Here is a 20,509-nt window from a genome sequence, read left to right on the forward strand (position 1 = left end):
AAACCCTATTGACCAGCACAATAAGTGATTGACTGGGTATTTCTAATTGTGTGATTCGGTTCAAATTTGGCATACAGGATAATTTGCACAAATTCAACATACTGTTGTAATTTCATCATTTTATAATGATATTTAGGTGAGGTTAGGGGTGAAAAACCCTATTGATTTCATGAGAATATGTTGACTACCAGGGGTGGTAAGGAGTTGAAAACTCTATAGACCAGCAAAAAAAGTGATTGACTGGGTATTTCTAATTGACAATTCTTTTCAAATTCAGCATACAGGATAATTTACACATACTAAACATACTTTGGAAGTTTCATAGGAATATCTCGACCATTTGAGGTGGTAAGGGGTTGAAAACCTATTGACCAGCATAAAAAGTGATTGACTGGGTCTTTCTAATTTTCCAATTCGTTTCAGATTTGGCAGACAGGATGATTGACACATATTTAACATACTGTTGAAGTTTCATCATAATATAATGATGTTTGGCATTCACACATATCAAACATACTGTGGGAATTTCATCATAATATGATGATGTTTAGTGTTTAATGTTTAATGTTTATATGATGAAAACATTATTGACCAGCATAAAAAGTGATTGATGGGTATTTCTAATTTTCCAATCTGTTTCATTTGGTCATACAGGATAATTTGCACATACTAAACATACTGTTGAAATTTCATCAGATTATAATGATGTTTAATGGTGGTCAGGGGTTAAAAACCCTATTGAACAGCAAAAAAAGTGATTGACCGTGTATTTCTAATTTTCAGATTCGTTTCAAATTGAGCATACAGGATAATTTGCACATACTCAACATTCTGTTGAAATTTCATAGGAATATGTCGACAACTGTGGGTGGTAAGGGGTTGATAACCCTATTGACCAGTATAAAAAGTGATTGACTGGGTATTTCCAACTGTCCAATTCTTTTCAAATCCAACATACAGGATAATTCACACATTCTGAACATACTGTGGAAGTTTCATAACAATATCTCGACTATTACAGGTGGTAAGGGGTTGAAACCCCTATTGACGAGCATAAAAAGTGATTGATTGGGTATTTCTAATTGTCAGATTCTTTTCAAATTCGGCATACAGGATTATTCAAACATATTTAACATACTGTTGAAGTTTCATCAAAATATAATGGTGTTTAGGGGTGGTTAATGATTAAAAACCCCAATGACCAGCATAAAAAGTGACTGACCGGGTATTTTCAATTCTCCAATTCATTTCAAAATTGGCATACAGGATAATTTACGCATATTCTACCTACTGTTGAAGTTTCACCGAAATATAATGATGTTTAGTGGTGGTCAGGGTTTAAAAACCCTATTGACCAGCAAAATAAGTGATTGACTGGGTATTTCTAATTGTCTGATTCGTTTCAAATTTGGCAAACAGGATGATTTACACATACTGAACATACTGTGGAAGTTTCATCCAAATAAAATGATGTTTAGGGGTGGTTTGAGGTTGAAAACCCTATTGACCAGCATAAAAAGTGATTGACGGTATATCTAATTGTCTGATTCGTTTCAAATTTGGCATACAGGATAATTTACACATACTAAAAATACTGTTGAAGTTTCATCAATATATAATGATGTTTAGGGGTGGTTAGTGGTTGAAAGCCTTATTGACCTGCATAAAAAGTGATTGACCGGGTATTTCTAATTGTGTGATTTGTTTCAAGTTTGGCATACAGGATTATTTGAACATATTTAACATACTGTTGAAGTTTCATCAAAATATAATGATGTTTAGTGGTGATCAGGGCTTAAAAACGCTATTGACATGCATAAAAAGTGATTGACCGAGTATTTCTAATTGTCCAATTTTTTTCAAATTCGGCAAACAGGATGATTTGCACATACTTAACATACTGTTGGAATTTCATGGGAATATGTTGAATAGTAGGGGTGGTAAAACCCTATTGACCTGCATAAAAAGTGATTGACCAGGTATTTCTAATTGTCCAATTTTTTTTTTAAATCCATCATACAGGATAATTTACACATTCTAAACATACTGTGGAAGTTTCATAAGAATATTTCGACTATTAGAGGTGGTAAGGGGTTGAAAACCCTAATGACCAGCATAAAAAGTGATTGACTGGGTATTTCTCATTGTCTGATTCGTTTCAAATTTGGCATACAGGATGATTCACACATATTTAACATACTGTTGAAGTTTCATCCAAATATAATAATGTTCAGGGGTGTTAGGGGTTGAAAACCCTATTGACCAGCATAAAAAGTGATATACCGGGTTTTTCTGATTGTCTGATTTTGTTTCAATTTTGGCATACAGGATGATTTACACATACTAAACATACTGTGGAAGTTTCATGAGAATATCTCGACTATTAAAAGGTGGTAAGTGGTTGAAAACCCTATTGACCAGCATGAAAAGTGATTGACCGGGTATTTCTAATTGTCCAATCCTTTTCAAATTCAGTATACACGATAATTTACACATATTGTGGAAATTTCATCAGAATTTCTCGACCATAGAAGGTGGTATGGGGTTGAAAACCCTATTGACCAGCAAAAAAAGTGATTGACCAGATATTTCTGATTCTCCGAATTGTTTCAAATTTGGCATACAGGATGATTTACACATACCAAACATACTGTTGAAGTTTCGACCTAATATAATTATGTTTAGTGGTGATTAGGGGTTAAAAACCCTATTGACCAGCATGAAAAGTGATTGAACGGGTATTTCTAATTGTCCAATCCTATTCAAATTCCCTTTACAGGTTAATATACACATACTGTGGAAGTTTCATCAGAATTTCTCGACTATTGAAGGTGGTGAGGCATGTATTTCTAATTGTCCGATTCGTTTAAAATTTGGCATACAGGATAATTTGCACATATTTTACATACTGTTGTAATTTATCATAATATAATGATATTTAGGTGAGGTTAGGGGTGAAAAACCCTATTGACCCTATTGATTTCATGAGAATATGTTGACTACCAGGGGTGGTAAGGTGTTGAAAACTCTATAGACCAGCAAAAAAAGTGATTGACTGGGTATTTCTAATTGACAATTCTTTTCAAATTCAGCATACAGGATAATTTACACATACTAAGCATACTGTGGAAGTTTCATAGGAATATCTCGACCATTTGAGGTGGTAAGGGGTTGATTGTCCGATTTTTCTCAATTTTGGCATACAGGTTGATTTACACATATTTAACATACTGTTGAAATTTCACCGAATATAATGATGTTTAGTGGTGGTCAGGGTTCGAAAACATTATTGACCAGCATAAAAAGTGATTGATTGGGTATTTCTAATTTTCCAATCTGTTTCATTTGGTCATACAGGATAATTTGCACATACTAAACATACTGTTGAAATTTCATCAGATTATAATGATGTTTAATGGTGGTCAGGGGTTAAAAACCCTATTGAACAGCAAAAAAAGTGATTGACCGTGTATTTCTAATTTTCAGATTCGTTTCAAATTGAGCATACAGGATAATTTGCACATACTCAACATTCTGTTGAAATTTCATAGGAATATGTCGACAACTGTGGGTGGTAAGGGGTTGATAACCCTATTGACCAGTATAAAAAGTGATTGACTGGGTATTTCCAACTGTCCAATTCTTTTCAAATCCAACATACAGGATAATTCACACATTCTGAACATACTGTGGAAGTTTCATAACAATATCTCGACTATTACAGGTGGTAAGGGGTTGAAAACCCCTATTGACGAGCATAAAAAGTGATTGATTGGGTATTTCTAATTGTCAGATTCTTTTCAAATTCGGCATACAGGATTATTCAAACATATTTAACATACTGTTGAAGTTTCATCAAAATATAATGGTGTTTAGGGGTGGTTAATGATTAAAAACCCCAATGACCAGCATAAAAAGTGACTGACCGGTATTTTCAATTCTCCAATTCATTTCAAAATTGGCATACAGGATAATTTACGCATATTCTACCTACTGTTGAAGTTTCACCGAAATATAATGATGTTTAGTGGTGGTCAGGGTTTAAAAACCCTATTGACCAGCAAAATAAGTGATTGACTGGGTATTTCTAATTGTGTGATTCGGTTCAAATTTGGCATACAGGATAATTTCCACATAATCAACATACTGTTGGAATTCAATAAGATATGTCGACAACTAGGGGCGGTGAGGGGTTGGAAACCCCATTGACCAGCATAAAAAGTGATTGACCAGGTATTTCTAATGTCTGATTCGTTTCAAATTAGGCATACAGGGTAATATGCACATACCCAACACCCTGTTGAAATTCATAGGAATATGTCGACACCTGAAAGAGATAAGGGGTTGAAAACCCTATTGACCAGCATAAAAAGTGATTGACCAGGTATTTCTAATTGTCAGATTCGTTTCAAATTTGGCATACAGGAAGATATTCACATATTCAACATACTGTTGGAGTATTAGAAGAATTATGATGTTTAGTGGCGGTAAGGGGTTGAAAACCCTATTGACCAGCATAAAAAATGATTGACTAAATATCCTAATTGGCCGATTCGTTTCAAATTTGGCAAACAGGATGATTTACACATACTGAACATACTGTAAGTTTCATCCAAATAAAATGATGTTTAGGGGTGGTTTGAGGTTGAAAACCCTATTGACCAGCATAAAAAGTGATTGACGGGTATATCTAATTGTCTGATTCGTTTCAAATTTGGCATACAGGATAATTTACACATACTAAAATACTGTTGAAGTTTCATCAATATATAATGATGTTTAGGGGTGGTTAGTGGTTGAAAGCCTTATTGACCTGCATAAAAAGTGATTGACCGGGTATTTCTAATTGTGTGATCCTTTTCAATTCAGTATACACGATAATTTACACATATTGTGGAAATTTCATCAGAATTTCTCGACCATAGAAGGTGGTATGGGGTTGAAAACCCTATTGACCAGCAAAAAAAGTGATTGACCAGATATTTCTGATTCTCCGAATTGTTTCAAATTTGGCATACAGGATGATTTACACATACCAAACATACTGTTGAAGTTTCGACCTAATATAATTATGTTTAGTGGTGATTAGGGGTTAAAAACCCTATTGACCAGCATGAAAAGTGATTGAACGGGTATTTCTAATTGTCCAATCCTATTCAAATTCCCTTTACAGGTTAATATACACATACTGTGGAAGTTTCATCAGAATTTCTCGACTATTGAAGGTGGTGAGGCATGTATTTCTAATTGTCCGATTCGTTTAAAATTTGGCATACAGGATAATTTGCACATATTTTACATACTGTTGTAATTTTATCATAATATAATGATATTTAGGTGAGGTTAGGGGTGAAAAACCCTATTGACCCTATTGATTTCATGAGAATATGTTGACTACCAGGGGTGGTAAGGTGTTGAAAACTCTATAGACCAGCAAAAAAAGTGATTGACTGGGTATTTCTAATTGACAATTCTTTTCAAATTCAGCATACAGGATAATTTACACATACTAAGCATACTGTGGAAGTTTCATAGGAATATCTCGACCATTTGAGGTGGTAAGGGGTTGATTGTCCGATTTTTCTCAATTTTGGCATACAGGTTGATTTACACATATTTAACATACTGTTGAAATTTCACCGAATATAATGATGTTTAGTGTGGTCAGGGTTCGAAAACATTATTGACCAGCATAAAAAGTGATTGATTGGGTATTTCTAATTTTCCAATCTGTTTCATTTGGTCATACAGGATAATTTGCACATACTAAACATACTGTTGAAATTTCATCAGATTATAATGATGTTTAATGGTGGTCAGGGGTTAAAAACCCTATTGAACAGCAAAAAAAGTGATTGACCGTGTATTTCTAATTTTCAGATTCGTTTCAAATTGAGCATACAGGATAATTTGCACATACTCAACATTCTGTTGAAATTTCATAGGAATATGTCGACAACTGTGGGTGGTAAGGGGTTGATAACCCTATTGACCAGTATAAAAAGTGATTGACTGGGTATTTCCAACTGTCCAATTCTTTTCAAATCCAACATACAGGATAATTCACACATATTGTGGAAATTTCATCAGAATTTCTCGACCATAGAAGGTGGTATGGGGTTGAAAACCCTATTGACCAGCAAAAAAAGTGATTGACCAGATATTTCTGATTCTCCGAATTGTTTCAAATTGGCATACAGGATGATTTACACATACCAAACATACTGTTGAAGTTTCGACCTAATATAATTATGTTTAGTGGTGATTAGGGGTTAAAAACCCTATTGACCAGCATGAAAAGTGATTGAACGGGTATTTCTAATTGTCCAATCCTATTCAAATTCCCTTTACAGGTTAATATACACATACTGTGGAAGTTTCATCAGAATTTCTCGACTATTGAAGGTGGTGAGGCATGTATTTCTAATTGTCCGATTCGTTTAAAATTTGGCATACAGGATAATTTGCACATATTTTACATACTGTTGTAATTTTATCATAATATAATGATATTTAGGTGAGGTTAGGGGTGAAAAACCCTATTGACCCTATTGATTTCATGAGAATATGTTGACTACCAGGGGTGGTAAGGTGTTGAAAACTCTATAGACCAGCAAAAAAAGTGATTGACTGGGTATTTCTAATTGACAATTCTTTTCAAATTCAGCATACAGGATAATTTACACATACTAAGCATACTGTGGAAGTTTCATAGGAATATCTCGACCATTTGAGGTGGTAAGGGGTTGATTGTCCGATTTTTCTCAATTTTGGCATACAGGTTGATTTACACATATTTAACATACTGTTGAAATTTCACCGAAATATAATGATGTTTAGTGGTGGTCAGGGTTCGAAAACATTATTGACCAGCATAAAAAGTGATTGATTGGGTATTTCTAATTTTCCAATCTGTTTCATTTGGTCATACAGGATAATTTGCACATACTAAACATACTGTTGAAATTTCATCAGATTATAATGATGTTAATGGTGGTCAGGGGTTAAAAACCCTATTGAACAGCAAAAAAAGTGATTGACCGTGTATTTCTAATTTTCAGATTCGTTTCAAATTGAGCATACAGGATAATTTGCACATACTCAACATTCTGTTGAAATTTCATAGGAATATGTCGACACTGTGGGTGGTAAGGGGTTGATAACCCTATTGACCAGTATAAAAAGTGATTGACTGGGTATTTCCAACTGTCCAATTCTTTTCAAATCCAACATACAGGATAATTCACACATTCTGAACATACTGTGGAAGTTTCATAACAATATCTCGACTATTACAGGTGGTAAGGGGTTGAAACCACCTATTGACGAGCATAAAAAGTGATTGATTGGGTATTTCTAATTGTCAGATTCTTTTCAAATTCGGCATACAGGATTATTCAAACATATTTAACATACTGTTGAAGTTTCATCAAAATATAATGGTGTTTAGGGGTGGTTAATGATTAAAAACCCCAATGACCAGCATAAAAAGTGACTGACCGGGTATTTTCAATTCTCCAATTCATTTCAAAATTGGCATACAGGATAATTTACGCATATTCTACCTACTGTTGAAGTTTCACCGAAATATAATGATGTTTAGTGGTGGTCAGGGTTTAAAAACCCTATTGACCAGCAAAATAAGTGATTGACTGGGTATTTCTAATTGTGTGATTCGGTTCAAATTTGGCATACAGGATAATTTCCACATAATCAACATACTGTTGGAATTCAATAAGAATATGTCGACAACTAGGGGCGGTGAGGGGTTGGAAACCCCATTGACCAGCATAAAAAGTGATTGACCAGGTATTTCTAATTGTCTGATTCGTTTCAAATTAGGCATACAGGGTAATATGCACATACCCAACACCCTGTTGAAATTCATAGGAATATGTCGACACCTGAAAGAGATAAGGGGTTGAAAACCCTATTGACCAGCATAAAAAGTGATTGACCAGGTATTTCTAATTGTCAGATTCGTTTCAAATTTGGCATACAGGAAGATATTCACATATTCAACATACTGTTGGAGTATTAGAAGAATTATGATGTTTAGTGGCGGTAAGGGGTTGAAAACCCTATTGACCAGCATAAAAAATGATTGACTAAATATCCTAATTGGCCGATTCGTTTCAAATTTGGCAAACAGGATGATTCGCACATACTTAACGAACTGTTTAAATTTCATGAGTATATGTTAACTACTGGGAGTGGTACGGTGTTGTTAACCCTATTGACCAGCATAAAAAGTGATAGACTGGGTATTTCTAATCGTCCAATTCTTCTTAAATTTAGCATACAGGATAATTCACACATACTAAACATACTGTGGAAGTTTCATGAGAATATCTCGACTATTAAAGGTGGTAAGTGGTTGAAAACCCTATTGACCAGCATGAAAAGTGATTGACCGGGTACTTACAATTGTCCAATCCTATTCAAATTCAGTATACAGGTTATATAAACATACTGTGGAAGTTTCATCAGAATATCTCGACTATTGAAGGTGGTGAGGCAGGTATTTCTAACTGTCCAATTCGTTTAAAATTTGGCATACAGGATAATTTGCACATATTCAACATACTGTTGTAATTTCATCATAATATAATGATATTCAGGTGAGGTTAGGGGTGAAAAACCCCATTGACCCTATTGATTTCATGAGAATATGTTGACTACCAGGGGTGGTAAGGTGTTGAAAACTCTATAGACCAGCAAAAAAAGTGATTGACTGGGTATTTCAAATTGACAATTCTTTTCAAATTCTGCATACAGGATAATTCACACATACTAAACATACTGTGGAAGTTTCATAAGAATATCTCGACCACTTGAGGTGGTAAGGGGTTGAAAACCTATTGACCAGCATAAAAAGTGATTGACTGGGTCTTTCTAATTGTCCAATTCGTTTCAAATTTGGCAAACAGGATGATTTGAACATATTTAACATACTGTTGAAGTTTCATCAAAATATAATGATGTTTAGTGGTGGTCAGGGGTTTAAAACGCTATTGACAAGCATAAAAAGTGATTGACCGGGTATTTCTAATTGTCCAATTCTTTACAAATTTGGCAAACAGGATAATTTACATATGTTCATCATACTGTAGGAGTTTCATCGAAATATAATGATGTTAGTGGTGGTCAGGGTTCAAAAACCCTATTGACCAGCATAAAAAGTGATTGATTGGGTATTTCTGAATGTCCGATTTGTTTCAATTTTGGCATACAGGATGATTTACACATACTAAACATACTGTTAGAGTTTCATCAAAATATAATGATGTTAGGGGTGGCTAATGGTTAAAAACCTCAATGACCAGCATGAAAAGTGATTGACCCGGTATTTCTAATTCTCCAATTCATTTCAAATTCTGCATACAGGATAATTTACACATGTTCAACATACTGTTGGAGTTTCATCGAAATATAATGATGTTTAGTGGTGGTCAGGGTTCAAATACCCTATTGACCAGCATAAAAAGTGATTGATTGGGTATTTCCAATTTTCCGATTTGTTTCATTTTGTCATACAGGATAATTTGCACATACTCAACATTCTGTTGGAATTCAATAAGAATATGTCGAAAACTAGGGGCGGTAAGGGGTTGTCAACCCTATTGACCAGAATAAAAAGTGATTGACTAGGTATTTCTAATTGTCAGATTCGTTCCAAATCAAGCAGACAGGATAATTTGCACATACTTAACATACTGTTGGAATTTTATGGGAATATGTTGAATAGTAGGGGTGGTAAGGGATTGAAAACCCTATTGACCAGGTATTTCTAATTGGTCAATTTCTTTTCCATCATACAGGATAATTAACACATACTAAACATACTGTGGAAGTTTCATAACAATATCTCGACTATTACAGGTGGTAAGGGGTTGAAAACCCTATTGACCAGCATAAAAAGTGATTGACCGTGTATTTCCAATTGTCAGATTCGTTCCAAATCAAGCAAACAGGATGATTTGTACATACTTAACATACTGTTGGAATTTCATGGGAATATGTTGAATAGTAGGGGTGGTAAGGGATTGAAAACCCTATTGACCAGGTATTTCTAATTGGTCAATTTCTTTTCCATCATACAGGATAATTAACACATACTAAACATACTGTGGAAGTTTCATAACAATATCTCGACTATTACAGGTGGTAAGGGGTTGAAAACCCTATTGACCAGCATAAAAAGTGATTGATTGATTATTTCTAATTGTCCAATTTGTTTCAAATTCGGCATACAGGATTATTAAAACATATTTAACATTCTGTTGAAGTTTCATCAGAATATAATGATGTTTAGGGGTGGTTAATGGTTAAAAACCCCAATGACCAGCATAAAAAGTGATTAACCGGGTATTTCTGATTCTCCAATCCATTTCAAAATTGGCATACAGGATAATTTACACATATTCTACATACTGTTGAAGTTTCACCGAAATATGATGATGTTTAGTGGTGGTCAGGGTTTAAAATCCCTATTGACCAGCATGAAAAGTGACTGACTGGGTATTTCTAATTGTGTGATTCGTTTCAAATTTGGCATACAGGATCAATTGCACATACGCAACATCCTGTTGGAATTTCATAGGAATATGTTGACAACTGAGGGTGCTAAGGAGTTGAAAACCCTATTGACCAGCATAAAAAGTGATTGACTGAGTATTTCTAATAGTCAGATTCGTTTCAAATCCAGCATACAGGATAATTCACACATTCTGAACATACTGTGGAAGTTTCATAACAATATCTCGACTATTACAGGTGGTAAGGGGTTGAAAACCCTATTGACCAGCATGGAAAGTGATTGACTGGGTATTTCTAATTGTCCAATTCTTCTCAAATTTAGCATACAGGATAATTTACACATACTGAACATACTGTGGAAGTTTCATCCGAATATAATGATGTTTATGGGTGGTATGAGGTTGAAAACCCTATTGACCAGCATAAAAAGTGATTGATTGGGTATTTCTAATTTTCCGATTTGTTTCATTTTGTCATACAGGTTCATTTGCACATACTCAACATACTGTTGGAATTCAATAAGAATATGTCGAGAACTAGGGGCGGTAAGGGGTGGTTTGAGGTTGAAAACCCTATTGACCTGCATGAAAAGTTATTGACCGGGTATATCTAATTGTCCGATTCGTTTCAAATTTGGCATACAGGATGTTTCACACATATTTAACATACTGTTGAAGTTTCATCGAAATATGATGATGTTCAAGGGTGGTTAGGGGTTGAAAACCCTATTGACCAGCATAAAAGTTATTGACCGGGTATTTCTGATTGTCCGATTTGTTTCAATTTTGACATACAGGATGATTCACACATACTAAACATACTGTTGGAGTTTCAACCGAATATAATGAAGTTTAGGGGTGGTTAGGGGTTAAAAAACCTATTGACTGGAATAAAAAGTGATTGACCGTGTATTTCTAATTGTCCAATTAGTTTCAAATTTGACATACAGGATTATTTAAACATATTTTACATACTGTTGAAGTTTCATCAAAATATAATGGTGTTAAGGGGTGGTTAATGGTAAAAAAACCTCAATGATCATTTTAAATTTTGCATTCAGGATAATTCTCACATGTTCAACATACTGTTGGAGTTTCATCGAAATATAATGATGTTTAGTGGTGGTCAGGGTTCGAAAACCCTATTGACCAGCATAAAAAGTGATTGATTGGGTATTTCTAATTTTCCGATTTGTTTCATTTTGTCATACAGGTTCATTTGCACATACTCAACATACTGTTGGAATTCAATAAGAATATGTCGAGAACTAGGGGCGGTAAGGGGTGGTTTGAGGTTGAAAACCCTATTGACCAGCATGAAAAGTTATTGACCGGGTATATCTAATTGTCCGATTCGTTTCAAATTTGGCATACAGGATAATTTACACATACTAAACATACTGTTGAAGTTTCATCAAAATATAATGATGTTAAGGGTTGGTTAGTGGTTGAATGCCTTATTGACCTGCATAAAAAGTGATTGACCGGGTATTTCTAATTGTCTGATTTGTTTCAAGTTTGGCATACAATACTGAATTTAATAATACTGAATTTGAAAAGGATTGGACAATTAGATAGAACCTGGCCAATCACTTATCATGCTTGTCAATTGGGTTTTCAACGCCTTACAACTCTTAGTAGTCAACATATTCTCATGAAATTTTAACAGTATGTTATGTATGTGCAAATCATCCTGTTTGACAAATTTGAAACGAATCAAACAATTAGAAATACTCCGTCAATCACTTTTCATGCTGGTCAATAGGGTTTTCAACCACTTACCACCTTTAAAAGTCGAGATATTCTCATGAAACTTCCACAGTATGTTTAGTATGTGTAAATTATCCTGTATGCTGAATTTGAGAAGAATTGGACGATTAGAAATACCCCGTCAATCACTTCTTATGCTGGTCAATAGGGTTTTCAACGCCTTACCACTCTTAGTAGTCAACATATTCTCATGAGATCTTAACAGTATGTTAAGTATGTGCAAATCATCCGGTTTGCCAAATTTGAAACAAATAATACAATTAGAAATACTCAATCAATCACTTTTTATGCTGGTCAATAGGGTTTTCAACGCCTCACCACTCCTAGTAGATAACATATTCTCATGAAATTTAAACAGTTTGTTAAGTATTTGCGAATCATTCTGTTTGCCAAATTTGAAACGAATCGGATAATTAGAATATCTGGTCAATCATTTTTTATGCTGGTCAATAGGGTTTTCATCCCATACCACCACTAAACATCATCATTCTGATAATACTCTTACAGTATGTTGAATATGTGAATATCTTCCTGTATGCCAAATTTGAAACGAATCTGACTATTAGAAATACCCAGTCAATCACTTTTTATGCTGGTCAATAGGGTTTTCAACCCCTTACAACTCTTAGTAGTCAACATATTCTCATGAAATTTTAACAGTATGTTATGTATGTGCAAATCATCCTGTTTGACAAATTTGAAACGAATCAAACAATTAGAAATACTCCGTCAATCACTTTTCATGCTGGTCAATAGGGTTTTCAACCACTTACCACCTTTAAAAGTCGAGATATTCTCATGAAACTTCCACAGTATGTTTAGTATGTGTAAATTATCCTGTATGCTGAATTTGAGAAGAATTGGACGATTAGAAATACCCCGTCAATCACTTCTTATGCTGGTCAATAGGGTTTTCAACGCCTTACCACTCTTAGTAGTCAACATATTCTCATGAGATCTTAACAGTATGTTAAGTATGTGCAAATCATCCGGTTTGCCAAATTTGAAACAAATAATACAATTAGAAATACTCAATCAATCACTTTTTATGCTGGTCAATAGGGTTTTCAACGCCTCACCACTCCTAGTAGATAACATATTCTCATGAAATTTAAACAGTTTGTTAAGTATTTGCGAATCATTCTGTTTGCCAAATTTGAAACGAATCGGATAATTAGAATATCTGGTCAATCATTTTTTATGCTGGTCAATAGGGTTTTCATCCCATACCACCACTAAACATCATCATTCTGATAATACTCTTACAGTATGTTGAATATGTGAATATCTTCCTGTATGCCAAATTTGAAACGAATCTGACTATTAGAAATACCCAGTCAATCACTTTTTATGCTGGTCAATAGGGTTTTCAACCCCTTAGCACCCTCAGTTGTCGACATATTCCTATGAAATTCCAACAGGATGTTGCGTATGTGCAAATTATCCTGTATGCCAAATTTGAAACGAATCACACAATTAGAAATACCCAGTCAATCACTTATTATGCTGGTCAATAGGGATTTTAAACCCCTGACCACCACCAAACATCATTATATTTCGGTGAAACTTCAACAGTATGTAGAATATGTGTAAATTATCCTGTATGCCAATTTTGAAATGGATTGGAGAATTAGAAATACCCGGTCAATCTCTTTTTATGCTGGTCATTGGGGGTTTTAACCATTAACCACCCCTAAACATCATTATATTTTGATGAAACTTCAACAGAATGTTAAATATGTTTAAATAATCCTGTATGCCAAATTTGAAACAAATCGGACAATTAGAAATACCCAATCAATCATTTTTTATGCTGGTCACTAGGGTTTTCATCCCCTTACCACCTGTAATAGTCGAGATATTGTTATGAAACTTCCACAGTATGTGGAATTATCCTGTATGCACATAATGTGTGAATTATCCTGTATGCTGGATTTGAAAAGAATTGGACAATTAGAGATACCCAGACAATCACTTTTTATGCTGGTCAATAGGGTTTTCAACCCCTTACCGCCCCTAGTTTTCGACATATTCTTATTGAATTTCAACAGTATGTTGAGTATGTGCAAATTATCCTGTCTGTTCGATTTGGAACGAATCTGACTATTGGAAATACACGGTCAATCACTTTTTATGCTGGTCAATAGGGTTTTTAACCCCTGACCACCATCAAACATCATTATATTTAGATGAAACTCCAACAGTATGTTGAACATGTGTAAATTATCCTGTATGCGAAATTTGAAATAAATTGGAGAATTAGAAATACCCGGTCAATCACTTTTTATGCTTGTCAATAGCGTTTTTAACCCCTGACCATCACTAAACACCATTATATTTTGATGAAACTTCAACAGTATGTTTAATATGTTCAAATAAACCTGTATGCCAAATTTGAAACTAATTGGACAATTGGAAATACACGGTCAATCACTTTTTATTCCAGTCAATAGGTTTTTAACCCCTAACCACCCCTAAACATCAATATATTTTGATGAAACTCTAACAGTATGTTTAGTATGTGTGAATAATCATCCTGTATGCCAAAATCGAAACAAATCGGACAATCAGAAATACCCGGTCAATCACTTTTTATGGTGAGAAGCACCATCTCATGGGAAGCACCAGGTTTTTCTAATTGTCCAATTCGTTTCAAATTTGGCATACAGGATAATTCACACATATTTAACATACTGTAGGAATTTCATCATAATATAATGATGTTTAGGGGAGGTTAGGGGTAAAAAACCCAATCGACCAGCATAAAAAGTGATTGACCAGGTATTAATAATTGTCCAATTCGTTTCACTTTCAGCATACAGGATTATTCAAACATATTTAACATACTGTTGGAGTTTCATCAGATTTTAATGATGTTTAGGTGTGGTTAGGGTTAAAAAACCCTATTGATCTTCATAAGAAGTGATTGACAGGGTATTTCTAATTGTCTGATTTGTTTCAAATTTGGCAGACCGGATTATTTAGACATACTTAACATACTGTTGACATTTCTTCGAAAAAGAATGATGTTTAGGAGTGGTTAGGGGATAAAAACCCTATTGACCAGCATAAAAAGTGATTGACTGGGTATTTCCAATACTCCGATTCATTCCAAATTTGGAATACAGGATAATCCACACATATTTAACATTCTGTTGAAGTTTCATCAAAATATAATGATTTTTTGGGGTGGTTAGGTGTTAAAAATCCCATTGACCAGCATAAAAATGATGACCATGTATTTTCAATAGTCCGATTCATTTCAAATTTGGCATAATGGATAATTCACACATATCTAACATACTGTTGAAGTTTCATCAGAATATGATGATGTTTAGGTGTGGTTAGGGGTTAAAAACCCTATTGACCTGCATAAGAAGTGATTGACCGGGTATTTCTAATTGTCTGATTCGTTTCAAATTTGGCAGACATTATTATTCGAACATATTTAACATAATGTTGAAGTTTCATCTAGATAGAATGATGTTTAGGGATGGTTAGGGGTTAAAAAGCCCTTTTGACCAGCATAAAAAGTAATTTACTGGGTATTTCCAATTCTCCGATTCATTCCATATACAGAATACAGGATAATACACACATATTTAACATACTGTTAAAGTTTCATCAGAATATAATGATGTTTAGGTGTGGTTAGGGTTAAAAACCCCTATTGATCTTCATAAGAAGTGATTGACAGGGTATTTCTAATTGTCTGATTTGTTTCAAATTTGGCAGACCGGATTATTTAAACATATTTAACATACTGTTGACATTTCTTCGAAAAAGAATGATGTTTAGGGGTGGTTAGGGGATAAAAACCCTATTGACCAGCATAAAAAGTGATTGACTGGGTATTTCCAATACTCCGATTCATCACAAATTCGGAATACAGGATAATCCGCACATATTTAACATACTGATAAAGTTTCATCAAAATATAATGATATTTTGGGGTGGTTAGGTGTTAAAAATCCCATTGACCAGCATAAAAATGATGACCATGTATTTTCAATAGTCCGATTCATTTCAAATTTGGCATAATGGATAATTCACACATATCTAACATACTGTTGAAGTTTCATCAGAATATGATGATGTTTAGGTGTGGTTAGGGGTTAAAAACCCTATTGACCTGCATAAAAAGTGATTGACCGGGTATTTCTAATTGTCTGATCCATTTCAAATTTGGCAGACAGTATTATTTAAACATATTTAACATAATGTTGAAGTTTCATCTAGATAGAATGATGTTTAGGGATGGTTAGGGGTTAAAAAGCCCTTTTGACCAGCATAAAAAGTAATTTACTGGGTATTTCCAATTCTCCGATTCATTCCAAATTTGGAATACAGGATAATCCACACATATTTAACATTCTGTTGAAGTTTCATCAAAATATAATGATTTTTTGGGGTGGTTAGGAGTTAAAAACCCCATTGACCAGCATAAAAATGATGACCATGTATTTTCAATAGTCCGATTCATTTCAAATTTGGCATAATGGATAATTCACACATATCTAACATACTGTTGAAGTTTCATCAGAATATGATGATGTTTAGGTGTGGTTAGGGGTTAAAAACCCTATTGACCTGCATAAGAAGTGATTGACCGGGTATTTCTAATTGTCTGATTCGTTTCAAATTTGGCAGACATTATTATTCGAACATATTTAACATAATGTTGAAGTTTCATCTAGATAGAATGATGTTTAGGGATGGTTAGGGGTTAAAAAGCCCTTTTGACCAGCATAAAAAGTAATTTACTGGGTATTTCCAATTCTCCGATTCATTCCATATACAGAATACAGGATAATACACACATATTTAACATACTGTTAAAGTTTCATCAGAATATAATGATGTTTAGGTGTGGTTAGGGGTTAAAACCCCTATTGATCTTCATAAGAAGTGATTGACAGGGTATTTCTAATTGTCTGATTTGTTTCAAATTTGGCAGACCGGATTATTTAAACATATTTAACATACTGTTGACATTTCTTCGAAAAAGAATGATGTTTAGGGGTGGTTAGGGGATAAAAACCCTATTGACCAGCATAAAAAGTGATTGACTGGGTATTTCCAATACTCCGATTCATCACAAATTCGGAATACAGGATAATCCGCACATATTTAACATACTGATAAAGTTTCATCAAAATATAATGATATTTTGGGGTGGTTAGGTGTTAAAAGCCCCATTCACCAGCATAAAAATGATTGAGCAGGTATTTCCAATAGTCCGATTCATTTCAAATTTGGCAAACAGGATGATTTGCACATACTTAACATACTGGTAGAATTTCATAAGAATATATTGACTACTGTGGGTGGTAAGAGGTTGAAAACCCTATCGACCTGCATAAAATGTGATTGACCAGGTTTTTCCAATCCTCCAATTCATGCCGAATTTGGCATACAGGATAATTCACACATATTCAACAAAGTGTTAAAGTTTCATCAAAATATAATGTTTATATGGGGTGGTTAGGTGTTAAAAACCCCATTGACCTGCATAAAAATGATTGACTTGGTATTTCCAATTGTCCGATTCATTCCAAATTTGGCATACAGGATAATTCACACATTTCTAACATACTGTTGAAGTTTCATCAAAATATAATGATGCTTAGGGGTTTAAAACCCTATTGGCCTGCATAAGAAGTGATTGACCAGGTATTTCTAATTGTCTTATTCGTTTCAAATTTGGCAGACAGGATAATTCAAACATATTTAACATACTGTTGAAGTTTCATCAAAATAGAAAGATGTTTATGGGTTGTTAGGGGATAAAAACCCTATTGACCAGCATAAAAAGTGATTGACTGGGTATTTCCAATACTCCAATTTATCCCAAATTCGGAATACAGGATAATCCACACATATTTAACATACTGTTAAAGTTTCATAAAAAAATAATGTTTTTTTGGGGTGGTTGGGTGTTAAAAACCCCATTGACCAGCATAAAAATGATTGAGCGGGTATTTCCAATAGTCCGACTCATTTCAAATTTGGCAAACAGGATGATTTGCACATACTCAACATACTGGTAGAATTTCATAAGAATATATTGACTACTGTGGGTGGTAAGGGGTTGAAAACCCTGTTGTCCAGCATAAAAAGTGATTGACCGAGTATTTCTGATTGTCCAATTATTTTCAAATTCAGTATACAGTATAATTTACACATACTAAATATTCTGTGGAAGTTTTATGAGAATATCTCGACTATTGAAGGTGGTAAAGGGTTGAATACCCTATTGACCAGCAAAAAAAGTGATTGACGGGTATTTCAAATTGTCCGATTCATTTCAAATTTGGCATACAGGATAATTTGCACATATTTAACATACTGTTGAGATTTCAACAAAATATAATGATATTTAGGGGTGGTTAGGGGTAAAAAACCCAATTGACTAGAATAAGAAGTGATTGACCAGGTATTTCTAATTGTCCAATTCATTTCAAATTTGGCATACAGGATAATTTACACCTACTAAACATACTGTTGAAGTTTCATCGGAATAAAATGATGTTTAGGGGTAGTTGGGGGTTGATAACCCTATTAACCTGCATAAAAAGTGATTTACCGGGTATTTCTAATTGTCCGATTTTTTTCAAATTTGACACCCAGGATAATTCTCACAAATTTAAGATACTGTAGGAATTTCATCATAATAAAATTATATTCAGGTGTGGTTAGTGGTGAAAAACCCCATTGACCCTATTGATTTCATGAGAATTTGTTGACTACTAGGGGTGATAGGGAGTTGAAAACCCAATTGACCAGCATAAAAAGTGATTGACCAGGTATATCCAATTCTCCAATTCTTTTCAAATTCAGCATACAGGATAATATACACATACTAAACATACTGTGGAAGTTTCATAAGGATATCTCAACTATTGAAGGTGGTAAGGGGTTGAAAACCCTAATGACCAGCATGAAAAGTGATTGACTGGGTATTTCCAATTGTCCAATTCGTTTCAAATTTGGCATACAGGATGCTTACACATATTTAACATGATGTTGGATTTTCATCGAAATATAATGATGTTTAGGGGTGGTTAGGGGTTGAAAACCCTTTTGACCAGCATAAAAAGTGATTGACCGGATATTTCTAATTGTCCAATTCGTTTCAAATCTGACACAAAGGATAATTTTCACATATTCAACATATTGTTGACGTTTCTTCGAAATAGAATGATGTTTAGGGGTGGTTAGGGGTTAAAAACCCTATTGACCAGCATAAAAAGTGATTGACGGGGTATTTCCAATCCTCCAATTCATGCCAAATTTGGCATACAGGATAATTCACACATATTTAACATAGTGTTAAAGTTTCATCAAAATATAATGTTTTTATGGGGTGGTTAGGTGTTAAAAACCCCATTGACCTGCATAAAAATGATTGACTTGGAATTTCCAATTGTCTGATTCATTCCAAATTTGGCATATCGGATAATTCACACATTTCTAACATACTGTTGAAGTTTCATCAAAATATAATGATGCTTAGAGATGGTTAGGAGTTTAAAACCCTATTGACCTGCATAAATAGTGATTGACCAGGTATTGATTATTGTCCGATTCGTTTCAAATCTGGCATACAGGATTATTCAAACATTTTTAACATACTGTTGAAGTTACATCAGAATATAATGATGTTTAGATGAGGTTAGGGGTTGAAAACCCTATTTACCTGCATAAGAAGTGATTGACCAGGTATTTCTAATTGTCTGATTAGTTTCAAATTTGGCAGACAGTATTATTTAAACATATTTGACATAATGTAGATGTTTCATTAAAATAGAATGATGTTTAGGGGTGGTTAGGGGTTAAAAAACCCTATTGACCAGCTTTAAAAGTGATTGACTGGGTATTTCCAATTCTCTGATTCATCCCATATTCGGAATACAGGATAATACACACATATTTAACATACTGTTAAAGTTTCATCAAAATATAATGATTTTTTTGGGTGGTTAGGTGATAAGGGGTTGAAAACTCTATAGACCAGCAAAAAAAGTGATTGACTGGGTATTTCTAATTGACAATACTTTTCAAATTCAGCATACAGGATAATATACACATTCTAAACATACTGTGGAAGTTTCAAAAGGATATCTCGACTATTAAAGGTGGTAAGTGGTCGAAAATCCAAATGACCAGCATAAAAATTGATTGACCGGGTATTTCTAATT

The sequence above is a fragment of the Nilaparvata lugens genome, chromosome X, assembly GCF_014356525.2.
Source record: "Nilaparvata lugens isolate BPH chromosome X, ASM1435652v1, whole genome shotgun sequence".
Classification (NCBI taxonomy): Eukaryota; Metazoa; Arthropoda; class Insecta; order Hemiptera; family Delphacidae; genus Nilaparvata; species Nilaparvata lugens.